Here is a 12,788-nt window from a genome sequence, read left to right as displayed (position 1 = left end):
AGAGAAATTGAAAATCCTACTCCCTAATGGCGTACGGAATTTTATCGGCCCAAATGTGGGTGTTGAACACTTTCCCTCGTGTAACCGACCTCATCAGTTGATGGTATAAGAGATACAAAATTTATTTGTTCGTTTATTTTTCTATTAACCCACTCACAAAAGTTTTGCCTACGTGGTAAGTCTGTTAGTTTCAATAACTGAACTTTCTGGTCCTGAAAGGGGTACATTTGTTCTCTGAGTATCCTCCAAATACTACTCTCCGATACATCACACTAGACAGTGATACGTGCTAGTGCTCGGTCGAGCTTCAACACTCTTCAAAACAGCCTCTTCAATATTAGCAATTCTATTACTACGTAACTTATCCCCATCCTGAGGTGGAGGTTTAAAAGATCCGTACTCTCGAAAATGCTGCAACGTTCTTAAAAGTGCGCACATTTGGCAGACGACGATTTGGAAGGTTTTCTGGAAAAATTCGTTGGGCGCGAGTGCCATTTCCCCGAGCTTCACCGTACGTTAAAAAGATATCGGTGCATTCCAAATTTGAAAACAAAGCCATTTCAACACATTTCGTCTATAAATTAGAAATCTGTGCCACACAAACTTTAAAGGGACAACGTTTAATAAAAACATTGACATAAAAATGATTGTCAGTGTCAAAACGGTTGCTACGGTACCTTCTTCATTGTTGTAGTGTTGCTATTATTTAAGTTATTATTTAAGGTGAACATAGACGGCTCGTGAATATATGGGTGGGAAAATTCGAAATTCGACTTGAGTTTTCGAAAAAATGCTAGATAAAAAAGTTGTTACGTTTCACGAGTTCTGTTACTGGTTAAAATTAATGTACTTATTTCTGAGACACCCTGTATACTGGTTCACAAGAAATTTTTTTTTGATATGAGTATGAAAATCTTATTCGAATTTTCTACTACCACCAAGTTTAATTCAATTTTATTTACCGTCTCAACAGTATATAGTATTGTGTGAGAATTTTGTAAATAATGCAGAAAGACCTTCAAATAAATAAAAAATAAAACGGGTACCAAAATACAACTCTGGGAGATTCCACATTTTGTTTAAATGCTTTCTATGTGACAAATACAATAAAAGAACTTTTACACCTCCAGTACTGAAGTTGCAAAAATAGAGTTTCCATAGCAATATGTACTGCGGGTGAGATGCAAACAAAAACTTAGGTTAAACCGAGAAATGCTGAAATGATATAATTTTTTTGCCCGCGAGCAATAATAACATTAATAACAGGGGGTATAACTGACTCGGTGGATGAATATTTTAAATCCAAATTGTTTATTAGTAAGTAGTTTATTTTCATTGAAATGAACAATTTGTGGTAACAGCAATATAAGCTCAGTTTTTCTTTTTCTAATTTTGATAAAATAAACGAGAAACAAGTAAGTCGAACACTTCTGCCTTAAAGAAACAAAGTTTGAGATCAAAAAGGCTTTCAATTTGTACAATTGAATTTTGCTAAAAAATATCTACATAACTACATAAAAAATGCCTGACCAACACACAAGCCAATTCGTCACACTGCAGCTTGTTTAGTTTGGCAAACACAAGCTCAACCCACATTTAAATGTCCCATTGTGCCATTGTAAATCTAATAAAGTTACTATGAATTATAGGTTAATAATAGACTACGATTGCTACTAGCTAAATAAAATTTTTAAGTTTTCACTTTCATCAAAGTTATGTTTTCTTTCTCCAGCTATTTCCATCCAATTTACGGTATTGTTCACCATTGCATATTTTGCTCCCTATAAACGATAATTGTCAGATAACTAACATTTAACAGAAAACACCCAGTATATGTAAAATTATGAGTTTCACTAAAACTGCAAATTATCCTTACGATTACGAAGAATTCGAACCGCTTCAGACAAATCAGAAACGATCGATCAACCAACCACAAAGTATCTGCCTTAGGGCAATCTGCTTCCAAGAAGGCATTGAAAATAATGAATAAATATTTTTAACATCATCTTATAATGTTGGTATCGAAAGGATTTTTTTTCAATCTCCTGCGTAGTCGTTTAGACGACTATATAAAAATATCTTTTCCAATAAAAGAAGTATATCAATTTTCCAATAAATTCCCGAAAATATAAATAAGTATTAGTGGTAGCAAGAAAAAACACTCAACATTGATTTAGACTGGGATGGGGTGAGTGAGGAAGCAATTAATATTTTTTTGTCTGTGGTGTGTCGTTATCCTTCATCGTTTGAGTCTTTTTCCGGCTTCCTTAAAATCAGTGGTTAACATTAACTGCGGCAGTGCGGAATTCATTCACAATCACTGCAATTATCAATTAAAATTAGTGTCCATTCAAGGGCCATAAAATTACAAACATGTAGAATTATAAATCAACAACGAATTTTACCTGTCTACTTTGTTTCACATTCTATGTGTTTTATACTAATGTCGAAAATCAAAACTTTATACCGAGACGAAAAGTTAAATTTTTTTCTACTGGTTGTGTCTATGTGTGAAATAATATTGACATTTGAATCGCACACGCATGCGTACTCCTCCATTTTCTGTAATGAGTAAAGTTTGGCTTTCCAAACTTGGCCACTAATTTTGACATTCTGAATAATAACGTTCGCTTCAACTTCCTAACTTCTACCTATGATTAATTTTAGTGAACATAACTGATTAAGAACTAATTTCTACGTTAGTATGAAAGTGAGACCACTGTTTTTGCATCTGCAAAGATATATCCTTTTTAATAGTTACCGGAGGTACATATGTGTATATGTAAACCTAAAATCCCTACACATATGTGAACTAATACAGGTTGTTATGGTGATTTCTCAAAAATTATAAACGAAACTGTAATACCTCTTCGGCTACCCAGAAGTAGCTTTAAATGTAAAGAACATAAACCCAAACCACTTCGCGTGAGTTGTTAAACTTGAGAATGCTGAAGTGGATGACAGCGCTGAAAAGAGCAGATTATCTACATCGAAACTGACACCTGTGCCTTTTTGAGCAGTTGTTGACAGTTAACCCGTCAGCGATTGCGCCATTACTGTTTCATCTTTTTGCACCTATATGAAACGTGTTGAAATACAAAACAATAACCTGCTAATTATGAAAAATAGTAGCAACAAAACCAACTATCATGTCACTGCTCTTTTTCTTTTAGGGCTCAAGCAGCTTTCCCCGGAGATTTAAATATTTTAGCCCCATGAAAACGAACTTTTACGATAGACATATATTTAAAATTTTTATGGTAATGAAGATCCGGTTTGTGATTTCCGGGGGGATCAGTTTTACAGTGCCAGATCGGCTTTTCAGTATTCTATCTAATAAATATTAAAGTGACTGTTCTTAATGAACCAGTTTTATTGATTTTTACATTTTTTAACAGTTTGAAAATTACCTAACCCTCTACAACTTATTTTTGTTCTCTGTGTGGCCGATCCGGTTTTGTAACCTTCTGCAACCGTTGAGGATACAATGGTATTGAAATCAGCTGTGCAAATTCATTCAGATATCTTCGATAATCTTATGAATTTTGCTCAACGGGGAATGAAAAAATATTGATCGCACGTTACTTTATCGATAAAATATTGCAGTAAGCACAAGGAGAAAATCACTTTTCTGACTCCTCCAAAAATGTTTTAACTAATTTATAAAAGAAGATCAGACTTGAAAAGAACTACGTGCAGATCCGGATTAAGCTCATAATGCAAATGCTATTATGTTTGCTATGGTTATTCCGACTTTTCCTTTCGAAATAAATCATGTAATAAATCTGAGCTCATACGAACTTCTGGTTTTCATTGGTTTACTTACTACAACACGCTAACGAATTAACAATTAGTGGAATGCACACATATTCCAAAGCACCACTCAGTATTTAACTCCTGCACACACCTCGTTAATTGTAAATTATAATTTATATTTCAACATTCCTCGTTGTCACAACAACTATTAATTGACGCAACACGACTATACTCATAATTCCATTTAGTCCTTTAAAACTCCACGTGTTTCTTTAAAAACGACTTTTACACCAAGTTATTTTGAAACTCAGATTTTTGGCACAAGTGTTAATCAAATAAGCTTCATAACGACATTAATTATTTATTTTGTTAAGCATTTTTATAGTATTTAGTACAATTTTATTCACTGTTGATCTTGGCACTTTACTAAAGTACATAGCAATCACAACATCTTCAATTAAATAAGTCCTTCAGTTTTACTTATACTTATCAAATCTCTATGCTATATAATAACTTTTAGAACATTGGTACATGCTATGACTTTGTAATGAGTCACTCATGTCTTGTATGATTAAAGAGTAAGTTGCTGTTGCTGGCAGTAACGATGAACGTTAATTGCATCGCAAAACAAAGATTATGTGCCAACAACCCTACCATCCAGTTAATCGTCTATAAAAATATAAAATAATGAAAATAACAACACATTATTTACGTTTTACAAAATTGTTCGTCATTTTTTTGAAAATTTCACGTTTTAATTGATTAGGTGACAAGCCGGGAAATGCTTACTTATGTTATTTTAAGGAATTGTTAGTATAGAGTTGTGGTTCACATTTAAACCATTTAAATTCTGGTACTAAACTGCAGCAGAAAGGTGAAACAGAAGTTCTTGATACATATTTTAGATGATAAACCCGACTAGTTTACTTTAGTCGTTGAATAAACGATGTTACAAGATGAATGAATAACGGGTTGCATAGTTTCCGAATCCCACAAAACGACTAAAGCTCGACTTAATTCTAGCTAAATATCAGACTTCTCACCTTATTGTTTGTGAACAGATTTATGGTGGCATTATTAAGGAGTTAGTTCAATGTTCAAAAAATTATTTCATCCATGACAAACTATTAATTTAAGCTATAAAGTTGGCGGAAGTGGAAGTCATTTTCGTTTGAACTGAATATTAATTGCCGGACTAAGGAAGTGTCAGAAATTAAGAAAATAATATATATCGCCAATTTCTAGTTAACTTAACATTCATATAATAAATAAGATAAAATATAAATAATATAAACTAAATACGAAGTTTCTGCGGAGAAATATTTTTAAATGATAATTAATAATAATTATTAGCGTCATGCGACGCTCCTAAACACAACCTTGAAGTCACTCAGGGGCACAGTTCTTATGACAACTGTTAAACATTTCTTATTGTTTACTACTTAAAGTCGCAACAATAAAGTAGGCCAATCATTCTAATAATAATACATAATTTTACTGCTTTGTAATTCTCAGAAATAATAATCATTTTATACACCACTATAAATTTGATTTCTCAAAGTAGGCAGCTTTAAATACCACCCGTACTAAAATTTTATGGATAGGTTCACGGTATTTCCGCACAAAATGAAACGTCTGAATACCAAAAGGTGCTTTTTATTTTCCTTCGAGTAGTGTCTAACTGTGTACCGTTATTTTTATTGCGCGCCCTTTTTCGTTACTAGTGTATTTCTTTATCATAAATACGAATTGTGTGGAAATCCATCCGTCAACAAATAATCTTTTGGTCATTTAAAAAAATGTAACACAACAAGAGATTGACCCACGATTCTCCTAAATATCAAATCAGCTAAAGATTTTTAATTTGTTGACACAAGTTCTTTTGTTCCTTTTTGTTATTACTTACCTTATTGAACAGTAAAGACAGTGTGAAACTGCAATTAGCAGCTATTATTCAGATGAGTCAATGGAATAGCTGTGAATTTGCATCAAGTGGGATCAAACTCAAAACTAAAAGTCATTTCGCTGTGTTACTTTCTATGTACCAAAGCCATGGTCATCCTTGACATTGACAACCATGTAAAAGTGCAAGTGTAATGCAGGCGGTGCTCACACTTTGACAAACAGCATGTAATTATCAGTCAGGTTTTTGCATTTTTTCCATAGTTCAAAAGATAAACTAATCGCATTCCAAAGCAACCTAGTTCACACTGCACAATTTGATTTTGAAAATTTTCTGACAAAGTGGCGACCTAATCATTACAGTCATTTATTTACCTCAAGTAATATAAAGTAATACCAAAATATAAAAATTATAAAGAACACGCTTTGTAATAATGACAAATTATGAAGAGGCCCACTTAAAATTACAGGATTTCTAAAATTAAAACCATTAAATCATCCACGTTCATAAAATCTCATGAGTCAGATAAAAGTTGTGCCGACAAAACTGTACATATAAACAAACAGAACATGAAACTTTTAAAGCTATTGTAAGTGTATTTTTCATACTGTGTTAAGAATCGTTAAAAAAGTAATAACACACTTAGGCATACTCCATATATGTGTGATAACTTCCAGATATTGATCATTAGAAAACGCGTTTAATAAAATGTTTGTAAATATATTAGAATTGTTTCTCTTTAGAGTGCGTGAGTTATTTAATTCTATGAAAAAATAAGCCATTCTAGTTAATTTATTTAGCAAAAAAGGATGATCATGGTGCGGGTTCCAACATTGTTGGTCTAGCTATGCAACCAGTAAAACACAGCCAGTATCTAATCAATAACTGCCACAAAATTATAAACATTGTATGCAATGCTCCCTATTTGATTGATTCTTCTTTCAATTATTGACGTCATTTCGCCAATGCCTGAAAATATCTTGCGCAATATTGCGCAACTTTTTTTTTTATTTATTGTAATTCACGTCTTCTGTTGAGGCCAATTTTTATCACACAAATGATAATAGTGGGACATGTTAGACCGAGATATTTTATAAATGAAAAGATTTCACGATAATGTAAGTTATTTGTCTCCTAGAGGGCGCTGGCGACTATAAACGCCTAACAGATCGCTGACGCCGCGCAATATGTACCCTCCAGACAGCTACTCTCGTCAGCTTTGCGCAGTGGCAGTATCGTAACCGATGAGGTCTATCCGAGGTGCGATTATTGCTAGTTGAAAACTTTAACCAATACCCCGCCACGTGCACGTGAAATACCGTGCGCTAAGGCAATTTTTGGAAGCCTCTCCGGGGGCTTATTATATAATCTAAACAAAACACGGTTCATAAATGACCACTGAGAATTCTATTTAAACGCGATAATTCTTGTACCGTGTGCAGTGATAGAGTGAAACAATGATTTTCACATAAACTTGCACTGCAACTGCACAAATTTGACTGACAGGTGGCTGTCCGTGTATTGAACATAATGCAACGAAGCTATAAGGGCGACATTCATACTAACGTACTCTTGTTTTACAACAGATTGGTCTCTACTTCTTTCAAGTTTTATGGATACTTATTGCAGCCTACATATTTTTCTAAGACTTCTTTTGATTAACAAAACTTTTCAAAGCGTCTTAAACTGTCACTTGTAACATTTTAGTGCCTACCACATTGAATTAGAATGTCGGTCCCGGTGCGACCCACATTCTAAATAAAACTGTTGAATATTTACGAAGGGCGCACCCTCTTGTCAAATAAGAACCTACCCAAGACTTCATTCATAAATACGTAGAGTGTCCCGACCTAACATCTCCCTGATGTGGAATATTTTAAGCATTTGAATTGATGAGGCATGTACTTGTTGGAATTCCATCTAAAATTTATAAGTAAGGATTGAAAGTGGAAATACACTTTCGGTCCCCGAAAAATATACGTATATTGTATGAAAAATTTTATTTTGATTATAATTTAAAATTGTTGCATAGTTATGATTATGATATTATGACGCCTAATTAAAAAACTAAAAAAATGTGGTTCAAATTAAAAACTATGAAAATATCTTACTAGTTAGTTAAAAAGTTGTAAACAGTGAATTTACAAGAGGTCTGACGTGAAGATATCATACAGACCACTGACATAAAACTAATTGAGTAAAAATTAAGAAAAACTTAAACGTAACACTATACAGGGTTAGTATAAAGTCCTGGAACGATTGAATAACTTCGTTTTTTGAAAACCTTTTTTTTGGAAATTTTGCGTGGATATGGCGACTTGATTACAATATTTTTCTTTTTTTTATCGCTTTCGGTTTGACACACAAGGCCACCTATTTTTTTTTTTAATGGAACACCCAGATTTTTTTTGACATATTCTGATTGAAAAAAATTCACAAGAAACATCTAATGTAAAATCACGTCATCTTTGAAAATACTAATAAATAATAAATTATGAGTGGGACTACAGTAAATGTTCAAAGTGTTCTCCTTTACAATTTCGCAGTGATGTAATCGCTCAACAAAATGTCTCAATGAATTATGTATCTGTTCTGGCATAATACGGTTTATTTTTTTTGTCTTTTGTATCAGTAGAAATAAACATGTTGATAATTTCTGAAAGTAGTTTTTTATTCTGCTTCACAAAATGTCAAAAAATTCTGGGTGTTCCATTAAAAAAAAGTAGGCGGCCCTGACTGTCAAACCGAGAGCGATAAAAAAAAGGAAAAATGTTAAAATCAAGTCGCCATGTTTAACTATACATATGTTCAAAGCAAATTAAAAAAAAACTTTTCTAATAACAAAATTATTCAACCGTTCCGGGACTTTATACTAACCCTGTATATTGTTACAGATTAAATGTTAATTAAAAAAGGAATTAGAGACAAAGGTCCTCTAATTAATATTTAGAGACGTTCGTTAAATCGGTGCTTTTATCGTATTATGTCACTGATTCTAATCAAAATTTTAGACAAAGAATAACTTAACGAACGACCCGAAGACTTTTTCATTAACAGTTTTCAACATATTGCATTTTTATGTAAAAAAATATATATTTAGTTACCTTTGCCTACACAAACGTATAAAAATTTGAAAAAGAATTTAACTTGTTTATACAGAGTTATAACATTTACAAACTGTCTGTTTTCCCATTTATTCGTACATTTTCCAACATTTTCGAGCTTCTTTTTAAAGTAAATTTTCTTTGGCAGCAAATTTATTGAAGTTATCCTAACAGTTTTTTAGGAATCCTTGTTAGAACAAACCCCAACAGATCTGATATTAAAAGAAAGCTCACTTAGGGACAAATTTAAAAATGTTATAAAATACAGAGCATCCCATTTGAAAAGCACCAGACAACTAAAAATTTACTAATATAATCACTGTGCATAAATAAGTCTAAAGCTTGTTTAATTTCTTATACGAATTTTAAGACAAAGTAACTAGAAATTTTGTGCAAAACTTGAAACTTCCGTTTTTAAAAATAGTGCAGCTATGATTTTTTTTGGAAATGCCAAACAAGCATCCTGAAAACTGCTGATCAAAAACCCTTTGGAATCGATATTATTATTTTTGTTACATAAAGAATTTAATGTGTAAAAAAATTTCATTCCATTAAAAAAACTTTTTAATGTACCTACAAATTTTAACTGGAACCCTTGATTTTTAGATTTTGTTAAACAATTTTTGTTTGTTTCCTTCTAATAACTGACAAAATTGAAAACGCTAAAGAACGAAACATAACCGTGCAAATAAATAAACAAATAATAATAAAAATTAATAACAATAAAATATAGAGGGCGAGGCACTAAGCGCGCAACTATACAGAGTGTTCTGTTTTTAAGGCATAACACACAAATTAGTTTTTTTCAGATATACCCTATATATTTTTAATATTCTGCTGGACCTCTTCTTAGCATTTATAACATTTTATGTATTTTCGAAATTTCGATGCGACTTGATAAGTTATTTTAATTTTCTTGAATTTTTTTGTCAATGGAAGGGCTCACAAAAAAACTCGCAATATGGTTATTTTTAAAATATGTGTCACAATATTTTATGAACATATAAATAAAGAGATGTGCTTTATTGAGATATAAATAAAATTGGATTTTAATATACAGAACGTCTATAAAAACATAGGAGTAATTATAACAGTTTTCAAATATCGATATTTCAGTTTCTTCAAACAGAACACCCTGTATTTTATTTCTGCATCTTATTTTGTTATTTGTTCTCTTTTTTTTTGTTAAGTACATAAATTCTATATTTCAAGTAGATGGTTATTGAGATTTTTTACTTTTTTAAGGGACAACCGAAAAAAATTAAAATAAAAATTACAAATAGAGTAAGATACAGGTATAAAATACGAAGTTTTTGGAAAAAACAGAAATATCGATCTTTGAAAATTGCAAAGTTTGCATTTTTTTTATAAAAACTCTATATATTAACATTTTATTTGAAAACACACTTGTTTATATTTGGTCCAAAGTGCCCCGTGATAGGAAACAGATTAACAATTGCTCCAAAAACATGAATGCATTGATCAAGTAAACCTGTGTTAATGAGTTTTCCCATTAAAAAAGTTTCGATGCCAAGGAATAACTTTGTACGAACTCCGCGTATACGAGTATAAAAATCTGAAGACGGATTCATAAACAGCAAGTATAGAAGTATGTAATTTTATAAAATTTAAATCCTACTTACTATGAAAAAGTTTGAGGGGATGTCATTACATCGGTGGTGGGATGATTAGAAAAATTTTGATTAGCGTTTTACCATATACACGACATTCCTAACATACATACAAAATTTGACAACGATCGGTCCAGTAGTTTCGGAGATTACGTGTTTAATAAAATTCGACACAGACGACAGACAGACAGGCAGACAGACCAATAGACACAAAAAAATAAGTATGGTCTATCTGACACTCAAAAACATTCACTTCCAGGTACAACGATCTCATCAGTTTTATGGAAGATATATACAGATAAGTTTTGGTTGGTATTTCAGCTTTTTCACGATAGTACACGTATTAAACTATACGCAAAATTTAAAAATAATTGATTTGGTAGTTTCGCTAATTAAATATCCAGTTAATAAAATTATCGCCGACAGAGAATCAACAAACAGAAAGATGAAAATGGGTAATAACGTTACTATCCTACGATCTGTGAAACAATTCCAAAGAATGTGTCAGGGAAAATTTTGGAACAATGCGACACTTTGAAAATTTAACCAGAAATCCAGTTTTGATTTTGTTTTTATTTTGACCAAAAACAATGTAATATTAAATGGCGCCATCTAAAAAAGTATAGAAGCAATTTTTATAACTAAATATGGTAGAAAACCAGCTTACTTTATAAAGTACGTAGGTAAGTATTTTTTATTAAAAAAATCGTAAAAATATAATTAATAAATAGTAAATCATACATTTACTTGAGCCTCACTGTTTAAAAGATAACGAAAACCCCAATTTCACACAAATTCGTGAATTTAAGTACAAATTATTTTGCACTGCTTGGCTTTTTAAATATTCTAAAACAACAAAATTACTACTTTTAAGATAAATTAATTGGACTTTATCCTGCAATATTTAATTCTTATTTTCGTAACAGTTAAAATCCATTAATCAAAATTAGTAACATCTAAACTAAACCAACATGTAGAATAAATAACACGTTGTCCTCTAGATTATGATCTTATTAAAAACACTTACCGAATCACTATCTTCTAGGCTAAAATCCCATGAAGGAGCAGGCGAAGCACATCTACTACCACTACTAAGAGTTTGGGCTAACAAAGTCTGGTTCGGTGAAGTGTCATCCAAGGCATGGTCTTCGGGGATACTGGCAAAGGGTTGACCTCTATGCCTTGGTACAGGGGACACCGATCCGGTAGACCCCTCCACTACGGGAGGGGCACCGGAGACTACCGTCACATTAAAACGGCGTCCAGGAGTCGAACTCCCTTTTCCTACGAAAAGAAAAAAAAATAGTGATAACACAATTTAAGATTGTTACATTTTTGAAATTTCGTCCAATATTCTAAAATTAATGTCCTAACTATGGCGATGATTCACATATTAAGGAACAGTTTTGGCAAACGAACTTTGGCTTCTATTAATAATAATGTTTGTTAGAACACCTGGACTTGATTTTGTTTGGACAAGTGACAAAGGTAATGCATCTGTACACCTCCCTCGTACAGTTTTAGAATTTATTGTTAGAGTTTGTTCAAAATTTAGGCATTTAGGCGCGTGCAACGAAAGTCAGCTGTTTTTCCTTGCAGTTTTTGTCACTACAGTTTTTGTATTAAACTATAACCTATTGTCAAAATTTTTAAGATTAACATTGATAGAGTCTTACACAAGACCTCTTTACAATAGATATGTGTTTTATGACAATTATAAAACAACAAGGAAAGAAGCACTAATCTAGTTTAAATGATTCAGCAGGCATGGATAAGTTGTAACATCTCGACAATAGTATTAAAGTACGCGTCAAATTTGTAATTAATCACAACCAACGGTGTATTTTTTGATAGAAACTTATTTCATAATTGTTTGAAATAGTGCCAAGATTTCTAAGGCGACGAATAAATATTTAAATTAAAATTTCAAAGCAAACGGTTTGGTTGACGAGTAAAATTGTCAGCAGAAGACAAATATACAAACGGAAATAGGAAATATCTATTTTGTGTTTTACGAGCTGCGAAGGCTTTATATTAAACATGTATTAAATAAACACATCCTGCTAGATTAATTATTATTAAAACTAACGCACGACCAATAAAAATTCTGGATGACAGTTGTCTATCTCATCCTCCCACATACTTATAAGAAAATGAGAAGACAACTTGCTTGTTAAGGCACTAGTTTCATGTTTTCAAGACGTTTCATAACCCATAAAGTAGGTCTCCCGTTTCCATCTGATAAATAATCTACGAAACTTCGAGACCGGCTCTTGTCAAACTTTAGATGTATGCTATGAATATGTATGTATGACGTTGTAGTGGTACAAAGGTAATCAAAGTGTGTCTAATTATCCCCACCAGCACTGTGATGACGTCACTTCAAAAATAGTA

The 12,788-nt window shown here is 32.1% G+C and overlaps 1 long non-coding RNA gene and 1 other non-coding gene across 2 annotated transcripts in view; both read left to right on the top strand.

The window, feature by feature from the left end:
* Positions 1 to 12,788, top strand: part of LOC135122845 (uncharacterized) — a 65,133-nt gene that overhangs the window by 43,894 nt on the left and 8,451 nt on the right. The window lies entirely within an intron of this gene.
* On the top strand, positions 6,875 to 7,015 carry LOC135122924 (U4 spliceosomal RNA). Its single transcript, XR_010279493.1, has one exon. It is a non-coding gene; the product is annotated as a U4 spliceosomal RNA (small nuclear RNA).

Source organism: Zophobas morio, unplaced genomic scaffold (genome assembly GCF_036711695.1).
Source record: "Zophobas morio isolate AGI-343-1 ecotype UQ-CSIRO unplaced genomic scaffold, CSIRO_AGI_Zmor_V1 ptg000005l, whole genome shotgun sequence".
NCBI lineage: Eukaryota > Metazoa > Arthropoda > Insecta > Coleoptera > Tenebrionidae > Zophobas > Zophobas morio.
Note: the sequence above shows the minus strand (reverse complement) of the source record. Positions and strands in the feature narration are given on the sequence as shown.